The sequence below is a fragment of the Heloderma suspectum genome, chromosome 7 (genome assembly GCF_057233095.1).
Source record: "Heloderma suspectum isolate Gila_16-S chromosome 7, 16-S_ref, whole genome shotgun sequence".
In the NCBI taxonomy this organism is placed as follows: Eukaryota; Metazoa; Chordata; class Lepidosauria; order Squamata; family Helodermatidae; genus Heloderma; species Heloderma suspectum.
In genome coordinates this window covers 20854077-20863181 of record NC_139464.1, presented here as the reverse complement: position 1 = coordinate 20863181, position 9105 = coordinate 20854077, and positions in this window count along the sequence as shown.

Here is a 9105-nt window from a genome sequence, read left to right as displayed (position 1 = left end):
TAGCTTTGGAATGCACTGCAAAACCAGGTGAGCTCTGTGACAAAATTAATATTGGTAACATTTTGTTTTAAACATCTACATCGCACCTTTCTTGTACTAGAGAATTCAAGGCATTTGCCCAAGGCCAATGGTGGCATCTGGCATCCTTGGGCAGTTGCCAGGGGCCCAGTGCCTGGGCAGGGGGCATTGCTGGGCCCCACGTTTTCCCTCCTCTGGCCCCATACTCCAAGCTGGATCTAACCACCCTTTTAATTCTCCACAGTTAGAAGGATAGCTCGATCCCATGGCCCAGCAGTGCTCAGAACACTACCACTACAGTCAGTTAAAGCCTGGCCCACTGACAGAGGAGTGGGTCGATCAGAGTACACTTTGTTCAGTCTCTCTCTCTCTCTCTCTCCCCCCTGCCTCCCAGACCTGGAGCCAGCTCTGCAGCTGACAATGTGTGAATTTAAAAAAACAATGAAAAAGACAGGGATAAAGCAGAACTGAGGACAGCAATGGTAGTGCTAAGGCATGATGGGAGCACACCCATTGTGGTAGTTCATGGAGAAAAAAAAGGAGAGATGACATTGTCAGGTCCGTGGGGGGCCTGGTGAGGGGCAATTAGGCCTCCCACTGTAAAACAGTTCCGCACCCCCCATGCTAATGTTTTTAACAAAAACAAAAAGAAAATTTAATGGGGGACATTCAGTTATAGTAGCCCCCCAGTGGAGGTGGATGGTTCTGATTTCGGTGGGGCTGTGAATCCACTCTGGGTTTCAGTCAGAACTAGCCAGAACTCTAAAGAGCTATCCAAGGTGCTGGGTATATTTGGGGGATAGGGTTCAGCACCTTGGATAGCCCCCTCCGAATGGATACACAGCCCCACTGAAATCGGAGCCACCAGCCTCCACTGGTAGCCCTCCCTTGTAGTCTGATGTCTGAAGTGATGCAGCCCAGACACAGGTTGACCATCTTAGGGAACACTAGGCCTATGCAAATCATAGAACAGTCATAGAATAGTAGGGTTGGAAGGAGCCTATAAGACCATCGAGTCCAATTGATCAGCAGTAGTCAAAAACACATAGGCTTGTAACTTAGGTTGCAGCAGGAAACTTTCCACAATATTAATGGCACCTCTAAAAGGGAAGAAAAATGCAGGAAAAATGGTTACAAAAGAATGCTAATGAAACAGGAATATAAAAAATGAGATGCAATGTTAAAATGCATTAGAAAACTGATATTCAGTGGCTACGTCGGTTCAAGGAACACAACCTAACCATCCTGATAGCATCAAGTTGGAATCTCAGTTGAGGTTCTTATTACTAGATCAGCAAGTTCTTGACTTAGAGAATGCTTCTTTTCGCCTGTCAGCAAATGGGGCTGGGCAGTGGCACAGAAGAGTGGAGGCCAGCAGGAGGGTCCTAAAGGAAATCGAAGGGCCAATCTAGGTGCAAAGTTAAATGTGTCTTGCCTTTGCATTTAACATGCAGTTTTTTTAAAAAACAAAACAAAACACAATTTACATCAACTGGCGAAAGGCCCTGATAATTATTGTGATCACAGAAGGCATGGAGGAGAAATTTAACCTTTTTCTCCCCTTCTTTGGTCCTAAGGAAAATCTTTCCTTTGATGCTGATATTTGCTTTTAGGGAGGGGAAACCCCCTCCCATTGGTGCCAGTAGGGGATTTCCTCCCAATGGAAACTGGGTTACATTCCCCCTCCGTGTCTGCTGTGATCCCACTAATTAGGAATCTGCCTTTCTATTGATGCTATTTGCATTTTTTAAAACAAAAAACCTGCACATTTAATGCAAATGTGCATTTAATGTCACTTCTTGTTTGGCCCTAAGATCCTTTTTAAGTGGAGGGATTAAATGACCTTCAACCTGGGACCTTCTGGCTGCAAAGCGTGAGTTCTACCGCTAAGCTACAGTTCCTTCCATACTACGGAAGGGTTTGGCTGAAGGGGAAATCTTGTAGCCCCTTTGCCTCCAAAGAGGACAGCCTACTGGGCAGAGGAGGAGCGGATGTGAACCCCTTGCATCTGTTCTGAGGCCAGAAAGGATGAAGACCTTAGGCATAACCTCATGTGGCCTCCACAAGGTGTCTCTCCTCCCCTCCTCACATCAGTCCACCAGTACCAGAAGACCTGGGGCTCTGGCACAAGAAACAACTTGTACAGTCGTTGCATTATAAATTGGTCACCTAGGTTCAGCCTCTTATCTGTAAAATGGGAGTAACAGTGATGGCAGTTCCTGTTGGGGAGGACAAGAGAAACATTGGAAAGCTCCTTGCAAATCCAATAGCACTGAATAATTGTTTTCCTCTATCTTCGAGTGTAACAATGACACATGGCCCTCTCTCCATGTCCCCCCTTTATGAAGCTAATCTTGCAATTACCTGTTAATAAGTATGACACAGGCTATGACTATATATATATATATATATATATATATCCGATTGCAAACAATGAATAAAGAGAGGCAGCTTCATTTACAACTGCTGTTTCAGTGAGCAGTGCTGTAATCAAAGTGATCTGAGGGTGACTCATTAATTAATTGTTCTTTTTTATTATGTGCTATTGAGTTAATGAGTAATTTGTGCTGAAGAACTCTCTGAACACATTGAGCACATGAGATATTTTTTGCAAGCTTTTATCCCAATGACACAGTGAAGAGGAGGAAGATGGCAAGCATCCGTTCTGGAGCCTCCCTAGCAGTGGGTCCAGGAGAGGGAAATCATCTGAAGGGCATTTAGAATGCAGGTGAGCCCGCTGCCCTACTCTGCAGATATGCCTTGCTTTTCATTCAATACCTTTCTCCTTACAAATATCACTCCTTCTTTAAGACTGCTAAATAGTGAGGGGTGGCTCCTGTCTGCCCTGCATAGTTCAGAATGGATCTTTTAACAGCATTTACTTTTGTCAGGGTAACACTGTATTGGGGTTCAACAACAGAGAGATACATTATTGGGTGTCATAGACATATGGGAAGCTACCTTAGATCAAGTCAGAGCATTGGTCTATTTAGCTCAGTATTGTCTACATCAGGGATGGGCAACGTCTGGCCCGTGGGCCTATAGTAAGGCCCACAGGGGTTCCCCATCCAGCCCAGCAAGCTCTCTTTCTCAGTGCTTAGCAGGGGAAAGCACATCTCCGATCAGCTGCTGATTGGGGATAAATGCTTTCCCCTGCAGAGAAGATGCAGTGGGACTAGGGGAGGAAGCTGTTGAGAGAGTGATTCAGTCCTGCTTCCTTCTGAGCCTGGCTCTAAGGGGGTCCTCCCAGGCATTGTGGGAGGGGGCGTTCAGGTGATCTCCTGGGACATCCCCTCCCATGATGGCTTTGCAGAAGGACCCCCTCAGAACCAGGCATCTGGACTTGGCCAGCTCTCTGAAGAGCCATGCTGGCCATTTTCTCTGGCTGAGGTGATCTGCAGAGAGCCTGCCCACCTGTCCTCTGGCTTGTGCTGGCAGGGTTCTCTGGAGTGCTCGCTGGAGGCAGTGGCATGCCCTCCCGGTGGGAGTAAGGGGGGAGCAGTGCAATTCGTCGCTCCTCCCACTCTGCCACCTAAAATGGAGGCTTCACCCTGTGTCATGGAAGGGCTGGCCCTGGCCACCCCCATCCCCACAACCACAACCATAACCAGCCTCAACAGACAAGGATACAGAATGGCAAGAGTCCTGCCCACATTCCCAGGTCACAATATGACTGAAACTCATCCATGCAAGCTCCTCTACAACTAAATTCCACCTTGGAACGGGACCACCTTCTTGACTGATCTTCCCCCAGTTCCAAAATAGCTACAGCTCTACTTAGATGTAGCAAAAAAGATCCTCTGTATGAAAGAGAAGAGAATGCTGCTTTGGGGCAGGAATGTGTCTTCCCCAGACCATTCACCACCCTCTCTGTTGAAGGGGAGGGGTGAAACATCTATGTCATTCCTAGCCAAGAAATCATCTAATCCCTGGGTCTTTTCTCCCCACACAGCTTAGGTGATGGGACCTCTACTACTCCCAGAAGTTAGGATGCCTCAGGTATAGATAGCGTCTTCAAGGAGATGTCCAAGTCAGACCAGAGGTTAGAGACCTTATCAGCAAAATGTCTTGCAGAGATGTCACAGTGGGAGACTGAGATGTCATAGTGCTGCGCTCAAAATTTCTTCCACATGTTTTGACTCTTCTTATTTTATTTGATAGAAAAGAAATTGCTTTCAGAAAAAAATTCAAAGGAGAAAAAAAAATCAGAGACATTCTCATGGGTTGGATTCAGGTTCTTATCCTTATGTTATGAGGTCGCCAAGGAGCGTATGTGAGTCTTTCATTCTGCAATCATCTTTCGGGCAGCCTCTAGCCTCCTCAGCTTCCCACACTTCAGTTAAAGCCCAGGGGAAAACATCATGATCTAATTCCTCCCATAGGGCTTTTTTGGATCAGGAAGTACAGGCAGCCTTAGAGGCTGCAGAGCAAAGAAAAATATATAGAGAGTACCGTTAGCCACCTCACAGTGATTAGGTAAGCTCAAAAACACCACCAAAATAAATTCAAAATAAATTATAAAATGCCTTGAGAATGAGACAGAAAAAATGGAAGCCTCTTTCATGGGGGAATAAATCTTCCAGGAAACTGAAGGTCAGTTTTTGGCACAGCACTAGTTCCATGTTTTCTCTGGAGCTTGACACAGCACTGCTCCCCTCACACCTGCTGCAGGGCTTTCAGGGAAGTAGTGGCATTATAAGCAACTGCATTGGAGACAAGATGTATCCACAATCGCCACTCAAAAATTTAATGTTTGGAAGACCCTGGGGAAAGTGCCGAACCCTAAAGAATGGCAACTAGATCTGAGCCAAAATTTCTCAGAAGACATTTTCTCCAAAAAACATTCTGTGATTTTTCTTTTCTTCCCCTTCTAAAAATAAAAGGCTGTTTTGCAGAATTTTCTCCAGATTTTCTTCACCATTTTTGTGTGTGTGCTGGCCACTTTCCCTCCCCTCCCACCCTCAGCACTCTGGAACAACACCAGCTATGGGGCATCGTGGCAGATGCAAAATGGGGGCCAGGCTGCCAACAATCTTGCTGCTGTTGCTACTTGCAATGATAGCACATAAAACCCCAAACCCTTAAGAAAATGACAAGAGAAAGAAACTGTGCTACTACTTCTTCCAGTGGTGAGTCCTACCCGTGGAAAACTGTTGGAGAATTTCTCCTCCCCTTAGAGAAATTTGGTGAAATTGTTTCTCTGCTCAGAAATGGGGTGTGGAATTTTGAGAGGCCATTTGTGCACAATGCTAGACATTATTTCCATTGCTGGATTTATTAAGTTCATGGACTATCTGGAAAAATGCTGCTGGGCAACACTGTGCTGATACAATTGTGGTAAAGAAATAAGAATATTTCATTCTCGTTGCCATTGCCAAATAGGCACTAACATGAGCTCTAATCTGTGACTTGTTGGAGAGTTGGTCTGAGCTTTCCACCACCTCTGCTCCATCCATCATCCTTGCTGTTTCGTTGCCTGAAGTCTCCCATCCTTTCAAAGGGCCACTTGAGCTCTAACCAGAAGGAGAATGTGCCTAGGAACGTGTGTCAAACTCCTGGGGCAACTCCCCATTCTAAAGGGTGACCTGGGTAAGTGTTGCCTTACAGCTTCAACTGAAAAGTCCCTGAGGGCTGATTGGAAACCAATTGGGCCCATCAACCATTGAAGGCAGCTCATAACAATAGGTTCCTCATCTCTATAGGAGTCAACAGCCACAGGGATCCCAAACTACTAGGTAACAGTGTGAACATTAGCGATAGAAAACATCTCCCTTTCCAGACCCATCCTAGGCCAATTGAAATAGAACACCTGATCAAGGATATAATTTGCTTTATGCATTGTTTCTGATATATACTGGGACAAGCCCATGGTTGTCATGGTGGCCATGAACGTTTGACCCATGCCTATCTGAGGGGTCTTGGCATGGATACTGACATCCATGAGAACAAATGTCTGGAAGACAGCCCCCTGCCCCCAGCGTCAGGCCTGGTAATCTGATTCACCATGACTGTGTATATTGCATGCCCATAGTGAGATCATGAGTTTACTTTTCCCCAACATATTGAAAAACCTTTACTATGTTGGCAGAGGCACCATGTTTTGTAATTTGAACTCCCATCACAGGCACATTCAGAAGGACCAGATCATGTAACTGTCATGTTTGTGGGCTCTGTTTTTTAATTTAGCCAATGTTAGAACCGCTGTGAGCCAGTAAATGGATTTCCTGTGGGAGTTTTGAGCTTGTGCTTGGATTCATTGTAATGTGTGCATATTCATTGCATATGTTTAGCTGAATGATATACATATCATTCAAATACTTTGGGGGGCACAACCCACTGATTGCTTCTCCTGTGCAGACCCCATTGAAAGGGACTTGGGCAAGAAAACAGATTGTCTTTCTGCCATGGGGGTACTCTTGAGCAATACCTGCTCTTTTTGATACTGGGTACACTGGACTTCTGCCCACTGGAGGGGACCTGTGATCTGTGATGCTAGTTCAGAGTGAATGCATTTAGGAAAATAAGTTGCTATTCGTTTTCATGTATGCCATGGCCTTTTGAACAAACTGCTTTCCCTTTGTTTGGGGATGGGGGGGGCATGGTGTGCAGGCTGTTGAAAGCTATGCTTTATTTAAACCACGTATGCAATATCAGTTTAGGAGGATTTTTTAAAAAATCCATTGAACCACAAATGGGCAAATTGATAATGTAGTTGGACAAAGGCAGCATGGCCAGAGCTTTCAGAAGAATCAATTAAATGTATCAAATTATACCCAGCACCCCCTGATTTTCTGTTTTTTTTTTACAAGATTTGTTCTAGGCACAGATGAATGCAAACTGCCTACCGCTGATAAAATTATAAGAAGCTGCTTAGTATTACAAGGCTAGGGGTGAGGGGAATCTTTAAAGCACTCACTTTGCCTGCAGAGGCAAAAAAAGTGTTAACAAAATTGTTTTCCCACCGTCTTTTTCCTTCCTCGATGGCCACTTTTATTCTTTAGTAGTTGAAAACTATTGCAAATTGATGCAGGGGATGCACCATTTAATTTTTCTTTCTTCCAAAGAATATTGAGAAATGTTATTTTAAAAGTGAGGAGTCATCCATGGGGAGGGGGAACCCCGCAAACGTACATCCACTGATTTGGCTGCCTGTGGTCATGTAAGGTGGTACGGCATATGATTTGCCTGCAAAAGGCCCCAGTTTGATCCCTGGCATTTGCAAGTAGGACTAGGAAAGACTCCTGTGTCCTGTCTGAGCTCCACTTACTCTAGACCAGTGATTCTCAAATGTCTCCGTGTGTGTGTGTGTGTGTGTGTGTGACTCCTAGCCACTTGAAAATGGCTAGGAGTCTCAGTGGGCTACTTAATATATAAACACATAAATAAATTTTTTTCTTCAGCACTGGCATCATCATAATCAAAACCTGCACCATATTATGAAACTGGGTCACTGGGAAGGGCCCCTTTAACTGGTAATATTTTTTTTAGAGAAAAATTAGTAGACTGCAGCACCAGTGCCGTATTAGGAACAGTATGGGCCCTAGGCCAAGGCCTTGTTTAGCCTGTTCAGTAATCTGGTCCTGCTCAAAATGGCCTCGACCTCCATTGTCAGAAAAAAAATCATGTGCAGGGCCAAGTACAGATATTCTCTTTCTTGATTGCGCTGCAACCTTCCCAAGGACTACCTGAATGGAGCTAGTGGACAACCAGAGGTCAGTGGGCCATAGTTTGAGAACTTCTGTTGATGACAATACTGAGTTAGATGGGGCAATAGTCTGACCCTCGCAGCCAGGTGATCCTCCTCCCATTTACCTATACCCACATTAAGATCTTCTTTGGAGTCTCTTCTCCAAGCGCCTCCATTGGACGTGATGTGGCAGGTGGCCTTTTCAGAGGTGGCACCCCAGTTATGGAATGCCCTTCCCAATGAGGCTTGCCTGGCACCTACTCTCTTTTCAGTGCCAAGTGAAGACCTTTTTAACTTCCCTGGAATTTTAAGAGCTGTGAAATGTTTGGTGTTACTGTGAGTTTTACTGTATTGTTTTATCCTCTGCTGCTGGTCTTATGTTGTATTTAGAATACTGTAATTTTAATTTTGTATGTAATTGTTTTACTTTATTGTAAGTTGCCCAGATAACTTTTGTTATTGGGCAACATATAAATACAGTAAATGAATATAAATAAATAAGACTCAGTGTAAGGCCATTTCGTATATATCCCTAATGACCCAGTCAGCAATAGCACTGATCATCAGGAGGAATGGGGGAGACTAAATCCATGATTCGATCCCTGCAAGAACTGACTGCTTCTGTCACTGATTTTATGGCTGGGGCTATGCTATCCTCAGCAATTGGATCAAGCCAGAAAAACAGCATGCAGTTGCTCAGTTAACTCAGCACAGATATCTGCTACCATAGATATCTGCATAACTGGACTAGGGTATAAAAAATTAAGTAAGACAAAATGGTAATGAGCTCATAACAGATGTGGGATTTGAACACAGATCTCCTAGCTAAAAGTTTACGTTTTGGTTTGCTATATTACACTGGCATTTTAAACTTATCTGATGCCCTCCTCCTCCTCATTATTATTACAAATGAAAGAGTCATGAGATACGTTCTGAGAACCTGTCTGGTCCAACAAATCAAAACTAGTTGTGGACCTAGGAGACCTTTGTTAAAACTCCTTATCTGCTCTGACCTCATTGGTTTGGTTTAAACATTTACCACCACAGTATGGGAATTACTTTTCTGGTAATCTCTATATGGGAAAACCACATGGACAGAGCTAACCACATGGTTCTTTCTAACAACAGTATTGCTTTCCTTCAAGACTGGGTGATATTACTCCCAGAAATAACCGCCAAATTCTTATCATCTTTGCAAGTCTTTTACCTAGTGTCATGGGACCAGATATGGTGAAATGAATTGTGCTACGACTGCAATCTTAGGAAAGTAAGTTTTGCTCTCTAGACATGTTTCCCATCTGTGAAATGGGTACACAATAAAGATGAAGTTCCCATTGAACTAAATTTGAATCTACAGACCAACTTTCACTCTTGGCAATTGCTCTTGCAGTGTGAAGAAA